Source organism: Leptonotus elevatus, chromosome 15, assembly GCF_054856555.1.
Source record: "Leptonotus elevatus isolate MCC_2025b chromosome 15, RoL_Lele_1.0, whole genome shotgun sequence".
Classification (NCBI taxonomy): domain Eukaryota; kingdom Metazoa; phylum Chordata; class Actinopteri; order Syngnathiformes; family Syngnathidae; genus Leptonotus; species Leptonotus elevatus.
The window spans coordinates 7,661,911-7,676,371 of NC_141253.1; the positions used below are offsets into that span (position 1 = coordinate 7,661,911).

Genomic DNA, 14,461 nt, shown 5'->3' on the forward strand with positions numbered 1-14,461 from the left:
TCCCTGGACATTTGTGGTCTGTGCTTTGCCATCATTATCTGTGGGCCTGCTCATCTCCTTGCTGCACCCCCCCACCCCCACCCCCCCTCAACCCCTTCATAATCCAACCTTGCCTTTAACCCTTCCCCTGCGATTTCGCACACTCATTTAAACGTTACCAGCCCCCGCCCCCTGCCCTCTTGCACCCTTTCACCGCCAAGCAATGACCTACTCTCGATTTTCCCTGTGATCGCGTTAAGCTTTATGTCAGCATGAGTGTCTCTACATACATGGCGAGGCTATGGTTCATGTCAAGGAAGATGGCTGCTGTATGAGGCTGATTGTGGAAGGCAGATGGAGGCAATAGGTCAGACTGGCATCTGTCTGGTGCAGTCTATTGAGAGGAAAAGTGTAGGATGAAATTACAATAATGTTGAAAATGTAGTCAGCATTAAAAATCGGTAGCCTGCCTTCTAAACCTTGTATTCCTATAGATTGTAGGGAGGGAGTGTTTCTAACGACCTGCTGTTGACCACACAGAAAGACACATTTATTATTTTTGATATTTTCTTGGCAAATTAGGGAAGAAAATCACTCTTAAAAACTCAGATTAGAGTTAAAAAGTCTGACATTTTTCTAATTTTCCACATTTTAATGGTGTGGGAAGTTTGTGGGGGGGGGGGGGGGGGCTGCTGCTGTTGCAACACACAGAAACTCACATCCAAGCTGGATGTGAAAGGGGAAAAAAAAAATTCTAATGTGCCAGTACCCTAAAGTAGCCCGGTCTACGAGGACCTTCATAGCTGCTTGCAGCTCTAGTTAGGGCCCGAGCAGTGACCGTAGCGAGGTCCCTCTTTCTTTTGTAGGACTAATTCACCCTGATAATTGTTATTTGTGCACTCCACTTTAAGAGGTGGCAAATCCAGGTCCAGAAAGTAAAAACCCTGCCACAGTTGGGCTTTAGCCTCGGGTGCTAGCTAGCTAGCCAGCTCCCTAGCTGGCTCCCATGATGCTCGTTTACCTGGGAGATAGCTAGCTGGGGCTAAAGCCAAACAGGGAGGGTATTTACTATTTGCTTTCTGGACCTGGATTTGACACCACTGCTGCTAGGGTTGTTGCATCTTGGTTCAAGACAGCCAGGTTTCTGCTATTGCTGTGAGGCCGCTTTAGTATACGGCATTGAAATGGTGCATAGTGGTTTTTGGAAGTCTGCCTTGTAAAACTTGTGTTACTGTAGATTCTGGGGAGGGTGCTTTTTAAAAAACTGTTTTTGAATATCTGTAATTTTATGACATGTTTAACATTGGGTTAACAAGAAGACGTCCTTGGCCTTTTGCAAGACTCCTGGCCCGGCGAGGATAATAAATGAGGAGTCCATCAGGCTACAGCTGTGATCACACCTCGTTATTGAAGGGAATCAGCGGTAGATTGTTGCAGTTGTTTGATGTTTCTTTTGCTCTCACCACTTCACGCTTATGTCTTTACATTCTTTCTTTTGTCACAGCCTGTCTCTTCGCTGAATGTGCTTTTCTGAAGGAGCCGAGCATTCCCACCACTGGCATCAGTTTGTTGGTTGCCAGGGCAACCATGCAGCCCAGTTATTTATAGCAGCAGATCAGCACGACTCTTGCAAAAAAATGCAAACTATGAAGTGATGCATTGCATAGTTTGTGAATTTACTTCAGAAGAACCGTAATTGACAAATATAACGACTTAAGTCAAAGTGAATAGACTTCCATTAGATGAAAGTGAATCCAATCCAAATTGCATTCATTAAGATATAATACTTATAAAAACTGTCTTCTAATTTAATCTAATGGAAAATTGGAAGTGATTTGTCACAATTTGAGCTGGTCGTATCTGTCAGGCCCCACTTTCCTACTCACGAGAGACACGCCCACTCACGTCCACTCCAATTAGCAGCAGGCAACATTCCCACCGAGGCCTGTGGCTAAACCAACCACCTGATAGTCAATTACCTGTGCAGTTTAACAATATGGTAACGCAATTTTCCTTTGTGATGATTTTTGTAGTTGCTACAGCCGCTACTGTCTTGTCCCTTAGGATGATGACATATTTGTCTCTCTTATTTTGTCTAGTCACTGTTATTTTGTAGTTGATATGCAGTTGCTATGGTCCTGTATTAGCCACTCTTAATTTGTCTAGTCACTCCTATTTTGTCATATAGGGCTTTATTCTGTCATATAGAGTTACTAAATGACCGTTTGTCAATACGTTGATGTTTTCTCTAAGCACTATCCTTACTCTTCCCTGAAAGTTGTTCTTCCATGCGTCAGAGGTTGCTTCCACGCATCCAACCCTGCTGTCTTAAGCAAGGTTTCTCAGTCAGGGTTTCTCCGTCAAGTGTTTCTTTGAATTCAGCCTCGCTTTCTGTTGTTACTTTGTACTTTTGTAGAAAATTAGACTCTATTTAGAGTGGGATCAAATAGACTCAGTTTTAGAGTAATGTTTAAACTCGGAAGAGAGTAAAATAAAGAATTGGGAAAACAAATTTTTGACTCAAGGGCGGAGGAACAAACTCACGACCTTCAGCTTGGGAGACAGCTGTGTATATAAAGACTCTTATTTCCCAGCTTCCGTGTCTTGTCTGCATGGCATGGATATTAAGTATAAGAGTCTAGGAACTGTTTGTAATTCATATCTCAAACGTTAAGTGACCAAAAGTTTATGAATTATATATGTACATTTTTATAAATTAATCGGCCGATTAATTGGTTTTCGTAGCAACTGTTGAATCTGGTGACCAAATTCCCGCAGCACAATTGACCTAAAAAGGTGGAGCTGTTATTAAAGCATTATGAGACATGCTAATTTAATAAGAATTAAAGCATGTCTGATCCCACTTCCAAATGCAAGGCACTACTACCGTCATGCAAATCCAGTGCATGCATGAGATTCATTATACTGTACGTTAGCGCGTCTACGTGTGTGAATGAGTCCCTCCAGGAACGCTGATCACAGCCAAGGCCGGCGCTTCACGGGCAGTCTGTTCCGTCGCCATGGAAACGGGGAGCTCACAAGCTTAGGAGACACTTAGAAACCAAACATTGTCTGATCAATATGCCTCTCCAATAATGAGGCTATGGACACGTACAAAGTCCCAGTATTGCACAACTTCGAAGTTCCATCAGTGAGTGGATGGAAGCTCATCTTCACTAAGCTCTACCTAATCAAATGGAGCACAGTGTACAGAGAGCCTTTTGAACCAACTGAGGAATTTTGAGTCTTTCACTCATGGCAGAATAACAAACAATTTTTAAATAAAACTTTCTTTTTTTTTTAACAGTGACAAAATGCGGAACGCGCCAACTCCATCCGCCGGAATGCTCAGCGAAGCACTATCCAGTCTGCCGAATTCCTAAACATGGTAAACTAGACGTGCCTGTTTTTACACCGGGCGAAAATATCTACGAAAATAAGGCCCTGGGTTTAAAAAGTAAACTACATGTAATATGTTGTGGCTGCTTGTTTGTTGTACTGTGTGCATGTTTTGATGTATTTTCATGTTTAACAAATTTCACAATGTTAAGTTAAAATTGAGGGTTTTCAGTTCATTATGTTCTCCACTGTTTCCAAAAAACGGGAACTTTTTAACAATCCAATAAAACCAAGAGTGATGGAAGAAAATCTTTTTATTCATAGTAATTGAAATCTTAAAACATGCCATATAAGAAACAATGTTGGAATTTTTGTTATTTTTATATAACGACCTGTAGATGACATCCTCCTGTACGAATCCATTGAAATCTGCAACATCTCAGCATTATTGTTTAATTGTAAATGGTATGTTTTAAGATTTCAATTACTATGAATAAAATATTTTTCTTCCATCACGCTTGGTTTTATTGATTGATTGTTAAAAAAAAATAATCCCGTTTGTTATTTACATGATTATTGTGATTCTGTGAATTGTCTCATCTTTGTGATGCTATCTTATCATTCTGAGCATAACGCATTTAGAAATACGATGACGTATTACCAAATCATGTTATTTATGCAACATTCGCTTGCATTCATCTCTGCCCCCTCCCCCTGCGACTTCTTAAACTCCTCATCATATTAGTAAAAGTCTATACAAGACTGTTGAGTCTGAGTGAAGCTCTGTTAGCAGATTAAGAGACTAATGTCATGCTTCCAGTGTGTGGCATGACAAACTCCGAGATGAGGTGTAAGCTGATATTTCTGCCTGAGTATGCTGCAATATATTACGTAGTCCCCCGGGCTTCTGATAATACAATAACTCCTAGATTAGCGCATCCACATATGTCGGATAATTTGTCAAAGGCAGATATAAATACAGTATGTACGCTGTGCAATGAGTGCTTTACTTGAAGTGATTTTTCTACTAAACCGTCAATCTGTAGTGCTGCTGAGCTGAAGACTTGCTGCAAAATAGGTACACCTTCACATTGACTTTTGTTTTGTTTCACATCATAATTACGGAATCTTTGGCTTGACCAAAGTCTGTGTTGACCACACAAAAAGACTTGGTATGAGCTCGTTTATCTTTAAACTCACATTAGAGTTAAAAAGTCAATAATTTTACATTTCTTTTCAGTTTGTCACATTTTCCACCTTTTAAAGAAGGTGTGCAAAGTTTGTGATTTTTCGTGAAATGCACAAAAACTCACATCAAGCAAAAAAAAAAAGTATCCATATTTTAGTGGATTATTGTGCCATTTTCAAAAAAATCCAATTCCAATGTCTCAGTACCCCGAAGAAGATCTTTGATAGGTGCTCGCAGCTCTAGTTAGGGCCCGAACAGCAACCACAGCAAGTTCACTTTTGATTTTGTAGGACAAATTGAGCATGATCATCAGTATGTCTGCTTTCCATTTCGGCCTGCTAGTGTTGTTGTGACTTGTTTCAAGGCAGCCAGTTTTATGCTATTCCTGTGAGGCCATTAAATGCTTGTCACGGTTATACCTCTGAAGTTGAACCATAGACCGATTTTTTTGTAAACGTAATCTTTAGTCACAAGTTACTAACACCACGTTATGTAAAGGTCAGTCACTGATAAGCTTTACACATCTATTTTTTTAAAACAAGCTTTTTGTGAAAAGATCAATTTTCTGCACAACTGTGACTTTGACACAAATATTTGTTGTTAAGTGAATTAGATTTAATGTGACAAAAACGCTTTGATCATTCACGTCATCCTTGAAAACATTCTATTTCCTAAAATCTGCCATGTTTTCATGTAATTTGATACATGGCAGCTCACTGAAAAGAAATACAATGCTGCCATCTGCTGGCCATAGTTAGTGGGTGTTTTTGGATTTCACAAACCCCATTCACAAACCAGTGCCGCACAAGACGTTGCACTGCCTATTTAGAAGAAAAAAAAACACTTAACGTTAATTACCGTTTATGGCGGCATTCATTGGGATTTTAGTATACGTCATTAAACGTGTTTGGCGGTAAAAGAGTTAATAACTTTTTTAGCTGAAAATGGCTCAATGAGTCAAGTATCCCCTTTAACACTGAAAAACAACAAAACACTTAAGTGAAACTCGGAAAGTCTAACGGCTCTTCCTGAGAGTCCATCTATTTCGTGTAACTTCCTTCGTTTATTCTCCTCCACTTGTCATGTTCTTCTCTTAACAACCCTTGCTGAGGCTGGAATAAGCGTGTCAAAACAACCACAAAAAGCCAAACACAGAGCGTTTAAAACAGTGACGCTCACTTGAACTGAAAGCTCATATTGTCATGCATGACAACGATTCAAACTGAAACGCTAAAGTTTTGAGCATGTTTTTCCCCATCAAAGTTTTATAGACTTTTAAAACGTATCTCCGCATTTGAAGTTACAGTGTAGAGGTTATTAGCGGTTTCTTAGTTTTCCCCATATCATTGGCATTTCCCCCTTGTTACAAAAAGACAAACAAAACCACATTCGCACTGAGAGTTTATGCTTACTTAACTTGTCCAAAAACTCCAAAGAGTGCACTGTAGGAAAAAGTGGACTAAGGTTCCTTTCAAAGTGGATGCCTGACACACTAAAGGACCAAACAAGCACCAAATTGCGTTTGCATACTACCACACGTGACCTTTCTCTTTTTAAAAAGTATCTCAAAGCCCCACGCGAGTGCACATGACCTTTTATTTTTTATTTTTTAAAGCAAAAGTAGAAATATACAAAGATTCCGCTGAAGAAACCATGCAAGGCTGAAATGTATTCTTCTTGATACCTGCTGAGATATTTGGACACAAATGTCTCAGTCTTCAAGCTACCTTGCACAATTGCTCACCACTTACACAGGAGGAATAATATACCATGTCGCCATTGGAATAAATATAATAAATGGCTTCTTCTCAGGGTGCCATCAGAACATTTGCAAGTAATGCAGAATAATTTTGCTGCGGGAGTAAGCCTAAAATAACATTTAATTCTTGTTTTTATTACATCGTGGGAACGTACCCAATCCTGCGGTACCTTACCCACAATCAGTACCAAATCTGATATTCAAACCCAAATGTAATGTACAGACAGGGCACCTCATGTTTTTACATCAATTCCAAAATGTTTCTGCTCCGTTTGGGTAATGTGACGGGAGGACTCGGAGAAGTGAGCTGGGCAGGAAAAAAAGCGGAAGACCGAAGAGGGGTAGACAGAGGACAGAGTGTAATGTAGCGTGCCATCGAGAATCTAGATCACTGAACACACCACTGTTTCCTTCACTTGCTTCTTGTAGCGTCACCGTGCATCACAACAGTCTTCCATGTGTCTGTCACCCCAGTTCTGACAGTGCCAATCACATATATATAATATAATATAATATATTATATAATAATATATAATAATAATAATAATAATGAAAATAATAATAATAACAACAACAACAAAAATAATTGCAGCTCTGCTTACCTTTTGCTTTTTGACATGATAGCAGGGGTGTTGCACTTGAGTGGGTGTTATGCTAATATGTGCTGAATAATTATTTTCCATAACAATCAGAAGGTACACATGGACAAACATTTGCTTTTGTACCTATGGATGATACATAAAAGTCTTAAAGGGATACTGTACTTGACTCATTGAGCCATTTTCAACCGTAAGAAGATATTTTGTTTATAATTGTGACAACGTTATTTTTCATGTACAATTAAAACCTTTAAAAATACATTTTTTCCACTTGCTGTCGATTGAAGATGACATCATCTGTGCTGAGGAAATAAGTAACGGCCAATCATGGCTCAGTTTGCTCACCAAACCCAGAAAACAGGTGAGCCATGATTGGTCGTTCCTTATTTCCTCAGCACAGGTGATGTCATCTTCAGTCGACAGCAAGTGGAAACATTTGTTTTTTAAAGGTTTTAATTGTACATGAAAAATAATGACGTGATCAAATTCATTCTGGACAGAACTTTTTACTGCTGAAAATGACTCAATGAGTCAAGTATCCCTTTAAGTGAAACAAAAATGTATGTTTCTGGAATGTGGGAGAAAACTGGAGAGAAACCGTGCATGTATAGAGAGAGGATGCAAACTCCACACAGATTCGAACCCGGGACCTTTCCACTGTGAAGTGGACAATCTTACCACTTTCACGGAAAGCAATATTTTGATGATCAAGCACGAGAAACAAATTACTAAAAATAGAGATGGACGCGTATCGGTATTATTATTTCAAGATATCATATGGCCTGAGGAACTAGAAATTAGAATAAAAAGAAAATTTACACTAATGGAATTTCAAGAAAATAGGCTATATTGTGGTATATTGATTTTTAAAATTGTCTTTCTTTTTGGGAGTGGGACATTTTATGTATCAAAAGTACTTGCTAGCAGTATCGGTACCTGGGATCGGTGACTACTCAAGAGTTGAGTAGGCTACTTGTCCTGGTGTCTGCCCCCCCCCCCCCCCCCCAAGTGATATTAAACCATCCTATTTGAATTGTCTTGTCAGCGTTTAGGCTATACCTTTAATGATGGCAAATTCATTGAACATGTCATTTGGGCGAAATCTGCACTTAGTTCTCATCTCAGTGTGTAAATGCACTGGATACGCACTGGACAAAGCCCAATGGAATAATAACAAGGAATCTTCATGGGGTTGTAAAGGGCAGCCCGGCTGGGAATAGGCGGACCAGACAGCCCACTTGCACGGAACACAAGGTCCCTCCAGCGAGTTAAACACGCTCCACTAGAGCCCAGTGAGCGTCTTGTCCCCGCCCTCCGACGAAGCACAGCATCCGTCCTCATCCACGCCGCGTGATGCCCCTCACATCCACGCATGCAGAGCAGCCCGTGGAATCGTAGTAGTTGGGAGTAGAGGGGAGTGCTCTTCACACCTTCCCCCGTCTTTCATGGATTCTCCTTTTTTCTGGAATATTGCTCCATCCCATCGCGGTAAGCGTACCGTGTGTGTGCCTTGTGCCGTGATGTCGTGCGTGTTGTGGGGGAGAAACACGCGCGCGCGAACACAAACAGAATGGTTGGTGTGGCGCTATTGTCTGTTGCCGAGGCAAGTTGTGGGTTTTTTTTTTAACGCGAGGGTCTCCCTTTTGGTTTGCAGTGAAAACGCTCGAGTGCGTTAAACCGCGTTCAGCAGCCGTTATAGGCGGTGTTAAAAAATGTGGGGGTTTAATGATTGGTAGGATGGTGTTGGTATTTAAGGGGAAGACACCTGTCTCTCTCTCCACCATGCAACAGTGGCCGTGGATGCGAGCCCCATAACACGCCCTAAATAAACACTTACAGTAATGGAGTGTCGATATACTGCGAGTATGTGCGCACCCCCTCACACGTATTCGGTGCACATTTGTCGCCTTTCTTGCACGACAAATGCTGCTAAATGAATATAATGTGTCCCCTTTCCCCGCCCCCCCCTCCAACACTAGAGGCTGACTCCCACCTCCCCACCCCCCCCCCGCCCCCCCCACTCAAACACAGCCCCCCCTTTGTGGACTCAAGGCGCAGTTGATGCCTCTCGGATCACTCAAAGGCTGAAATCTCACGCCTGTTAAGATGAACCCATGAGCTGTAACCTTGGAATTAATTCAGGGCAACAACCTCTTTTTGCGTCTTCACAGCTGGAAGTGCATTGTATATGTTTTCATCAATTTAAGAGATGGCTCATTAGAAATTTGGAGGAACGCCATCCACTTTGTGTGTTTTTCACATGATGATGTAAATTGTACTAAATCAGGATTTTCTTTTTAGTGGGCATAGAAAAGTTGCTAAATACAAAAGGAGTATTAACACCAACCGCCCAAATAATTACACAGAGATTTTGAGTGATTGACTAGATGTTTACATGTCGTCAATAACCCTTTCAAAACCAGAATACTCGCAATATTTAGGTTTTGAAAGGCCGTGTAAATGCACAAAAACCTGAATATATGCATACTCAGCCATTTAAGTTTTAAAAAATCCGAATAAGATCTCTGGATTACCCCCTTTATCTAACCCGAATATATGGTGATATAAACACGATCGGAATATATCCTTTGAACGGAACATTGACCTGTGGAATATGGAGGACCAAAACTGCCAAAATTCAAAATAAATAAATGACTAAATAAATAAATAAATTAAAATAAAAGTGAAAATAAAAACGGATATAAAAAAATATAATTCAAAAATTTAATAAAAAAAATATATAAATGGAAATAAAAACAACAAAATATATATATCTATATACATTTTTTGAATAATTTAGTTAATTAATTAATTATTATTATTTTTTTAATAATATATTAATTATTTTGAATTTTGGCAGTTTTGGTCCTCCATAAGCTCTATCCTTCAGGGAATGTTTTCATTTGAGCACAGGAAGTATGTGTATGCGCAGCGGCCATCTTACGTTGCCACACACTAAGCGAGCCTAACTTGAATACGTCGAGTTCTCCTCGGAATAAATCTTTTGAATGGAACATTGTGTTTGTGTTCTGCGCATGCCCTATATGCTAGGTATGTTGTTGTCTTTTGTATACAGGACGTACTTGTTTGCGCGGCAGCCATCTTATGTTGCCACTCGACTAACTTGTATAAACAAATTTCTTCGTAGCGTTTATATTAAAATTAAAATGCTACAGTTTGTGTATATATATATACACACACACACATAACTGATCATTGGATTGACTCTGAAAATGGATGGATGGATGGATGGATTTTTACATGTATTTAATTAAATGTAGATGAGGTCGTTGTGTGTGGTTTGCAGAGGGACAAGGCAGGTGAGCCTGTCAACAAGACCAACTTATATGAGACACCAATCATATCTTTTCTTCTTTTACAGTATGTATGTACGAATATAATATACGTTTATATAATGCATCAATGTCGCACATAGATAGACTCACATTTAAAATGTCTAATAATGCTTTGTGCATCTGATGTCATTATGGCATCAGTTTCATCCTCCCACCCTCATTAATGGTGATTTTTGTTTGCGAGGTCATAAACAGCAATAACAACAATTTTTTTGTTTGTTTTTTTGTCCTTAAATAATATATCTTAACCCATTTCATTGTCTCCTGACGTTTGTATCATTAATTACAATTGTAATTTTATTATCATTTTATAATGATAACACGCACAGAACAGTAAAGTGAGATTTTATTGTCCTTTTTTTTTTTTGCATTTTCCCCCTCAAAATAGTGTTACTCGAGATAATAGATTGTCTTCCTCAAATTTACACCACACACACTTTGTACTGAGACTGCAGGAAGGCGTGACCTTTGCCCTGACAGAGGCTGGTTATTGATCACACACACATTACATTATTAAACCCACACACGCACGAATGATTTAGTGATAGCAGGTATTTGATTACTTCTAGATGTGCGTGTGGGGGTGGGCAGTGCCATTTGGGCAGTGGAATTTTCCTGATTGGATAATAGATCTGTCAGCGATCCCTCCTGGGATTGATAGGCCCGAAGGTGAGATAGAAGCTGTTCGTGGAGAATGAGCATCCCCCAAAACCTTGTAGAACACTGAAATGGAATGCCTGAAATTTTTTTTCGGGTTGTAAATGTTTTGGTCCTTTGAAGCCTTTTTTTTTTTTTTGCCTCATGCCCATGGCTCTCTACCATTATACAACATTTCATTTGAGAGAATATATTTGTCTAATGTCCACTACCCTAATTTCTGCCATCTGTTTATGAAGCCAACACACTGACTGAACTGGTCAACTGGGAGAGAACAAGAGTTCCGTTCCCACGCTGGCGATGTAACCCGAAGTCTGACTCAAGTCGGATTTCCCTGTTAAAGTTGATATTTACATCAAAATACTTTGTAAAGTAATAAAAAAAACATATTTGCGCGACCTGGAAGAGCCAGAACCGATATTTTGTGTTTCCGCACAGACATTCATGGCAGAACGGAGCTAATAGACCCACTGATCTGAATATATGACTGGATAGCCGATAGGCCCAATACTTTTGAAGCCGCAAGGCCGCCATGTTGCTCCTCCCAAGAAACGTTTCTCGGTATACGATCCTATACATTTACTGTATCGAAATTGGAGAACATTTCAGACAGTACTTAATAATAATAATAATAATAATAATAATAATAATAATAATAATAATAATAATAATAATAATAATAATATAATAATAATAAAAATAACGCATCAGATTTATATAGCGCTTTTCTAGACACTCAAAGACGCTTTACAACGGAATGGATACATTATATCATGCACTCACACGTTCACACTGTTGATGATTTATGATGTTTAAAATTTGTTAAACATAAACAAGAAGACTTAAGTCATTTTACAGCTTGCCTGAAATACATGTATAAATTATATGCTTAACTCATTCACTGCCATTGACAGGAATAGACGTCAAAAATTAATTGGAACTATTTCTATTAGTTTAACATTTTTTTCCCATTTTTGTTAACAAGAGTATGAAAGCCTAGAATTTGCTTGGGTACAGTTAACTAGTGAAGTCATGTGATTAATTACGATTACAAATTTTAATCACCTGATGCCCTTCATTTTTTATAATCTTTTCTTTGTTTCTTTTTTAATAATCTTTTTATTTTATTTTTTTAGGAAAAGATTATAAAAAATTAGGGGCATCAGGCCATTACAATTTTTAATCGTAATTAATCGCATGACTTCACTAGTTAACTCACGAATAATCACAAATTTTATATCTGTTCTAATACAATAAAAAAATTCTAGGTATTCATACTCTTGTTAACAAAAGTGGAAAAAATGTTAAACTAATAGAAATAGTTGAAATTATTTTTTTTACGTCTATAGCCGTCGATGGCAGTGAATGAGTTAATGATGTTTACAGGAGGAAACCTCTGTATATTTTTTTATTTAAGAATTATGACTAATTTAACAAAAATGCCTCTGCCAAATCTTCACTGTAATATTAGGCTCTAAGGAACTGAGTGAAAAAAGAAAAAGGGGGTCTTCAAAGCAGCACATACCGTCCACTTGTTAATTAAAAACTTTTTTTTTTTGTAATTGCAAAAAAAATAGTGACCAAACCCCGCCCCCCGGCCCTATACTAACTGCCTAGAAGATTTATATGTCTAATCTGTACGTATACCGTATAGTACAGTAGTCTGCTCGCGAGATGGAAGGAGCAAGATGGCCGCCCTGTGTATGCGCTATCGGCTATCCAGTCATATTATTCAGCTCAGTGTAATAGACCCGTCTCGTGTGACGTCAACAGTCAACAATCAGCGTGACCTAGAAAATAGGTCAAACAGTTGATAAATCAGCGACCAATCCTATGACGAACCTTCGGATGCTCTAATCGCTCAAAGAGAGATGAGATCATTCTTTCGGCTGCCGGCAGTGATTCAAAACCAGGCGGAAGACAGTGAGGAGCGAAAGACGCCAAACTACGACTCAACTGCTTTGCACCCACAAAAAGTACGAGGATATGCTCAGATCAGGTCGTTTTTTTCTTTTTCATATACAGTTGGTCATAACATTAACCTCGCATTGTAAATTCCAGGCAGACGTCATACTATATTATCTTTAGTGAAACAATGATTCATACTTTTTTCTTTTTTTTTGCATGAGTATTCAAGTCATTTTGAATACAAAGTTAACGATTGAACACGATTACCACAAAACTTTAACTCAGGCTGAGGAATGTGTTGTAAACGTGCGGTCTGTTTGCTAGCAGCTAGCAAGCTAAGATAGCTTGAAGACTTCGATATACAGCAAGACGAGTATAGCCGGACACAAACAATTTGATGAATAACAATTTACCATACCATAAAAGTAGTGATCGATGTACTGTTTTAACCAAAAACAACATACCTTAAGTTTCCGCTTCCACTTTGCCCTCCAACCAACTCCATTTTTTTTTGTTGTTGTAGCTAGCGGCTCCAAACGGCTGGTTTCAATGAGTCGCAGTAATGTAGTAATTTCCCACCTTTCATTTGTTATGGGGGGGGCTTGCCCTCCAGGAGGCGGAGAGCGGTAGCTAAGCAGTGACGTCAGCTAGCTAATAACTTAAAAATGGCGTGATTACTGTGGGAAATGAACAAAAAAAAAGAAGGTGCTGAGGACGAACGACGTAAACGACTCCCTGTATTTCATAAAAAATGATGTCTCTCAGGCTGTAGCTGGCCTCGGGTGTTGATAAAGTCTATCTATTGGAGAGGATATAAGTCTTTATCTCCTACCGACGGGCATGTGGGTGCAGCGTGGTCGTGCTGTTGATGAGCTGACAGCTAGCTGAGAGTTTGATTGATCTTCTTGATAGGAGTTCCAGGGCACATTGTGAATAATCTGTTCCCACTGCGGAAAGACATAAACAAGTGGACTTTGAGTGCTTGAGGAAATGCATTTCTCCCTCATTTGGTTTTTATTCATACATTATGCAAAGCTACCTGCAGTTGTTTACCACCAGTCATCATTTTGGGGATGCAGGACAAAACCCCTTTCGGATTTATTATAATTTTTTTTAAAATTATTATTATTATTTTTTTTAAGAGCTCAGTATTGTTCATTCGGTAATGTCATCATCATTGCTCTTTTTTTTTTTTCCCTTTCGGATTTATTTAACTGCACGTCACAAAATATAATAGCCTGAACACATTTCAATGTAACAGCCATATTCGATCCTCATTTTGAATGTTTAAATGACCATATCTGTCACTTCAAACTAATGCACTTTAGTTTGTCACCTAAATCGTAGATTTATTTTTCTTCGATTCCTACCTGAGATTGCGGGCGATATTCACAGCCACTTTGCTGCGCCTGTTAGACTCAATGTTGTCATGTATTTTTCATGTCCTTACATGGAATTCAAAGCACTTTGCAGTGTTGTCTTTCTCACACACACACACATATTAACACCAACGGTAGACCGAATCCGTGCCGTTGATAGTTTCTGTAGTCAAATTTATTTATGAATTTAAACCAAAACTTATTTGTTTCTTTGCGTTTTCACATACAGAAGGCATCCCCGTTCATACTGACGTACAGAAATCACTGAAAACGCTTGGTAGGGGAACCAGTGCATT

General features: G+C 39.0%; 1 protein-coding gene across 3 annotated transcripts in view; it reads left to right on the forward strand.

Moving 5' to 3' along the window:
• Positions 1–8,145: 8,145 nt before the first annotated feature.
• The window catches only part of plppr1 (phospholipid phosphatase related 1), a 44,578-nt gene continuing 38,262 nt past the window's right edge, over positions 8,146–14,461 (forward strand). The window contains exon 1 of one of the 3 annotated variants that reach the window (XM_086097155.1): positions 8,146–8,353. The gene's annotated coding sequence lies outside the window, so the exon portion shown is untranslated. The remainder of the gene's footprint in view (positions 8,354–14,461) is intronic. The other 2 variants (XM_086097154.1, XM_086097156.1) reach the window with 2 other exon arrangements.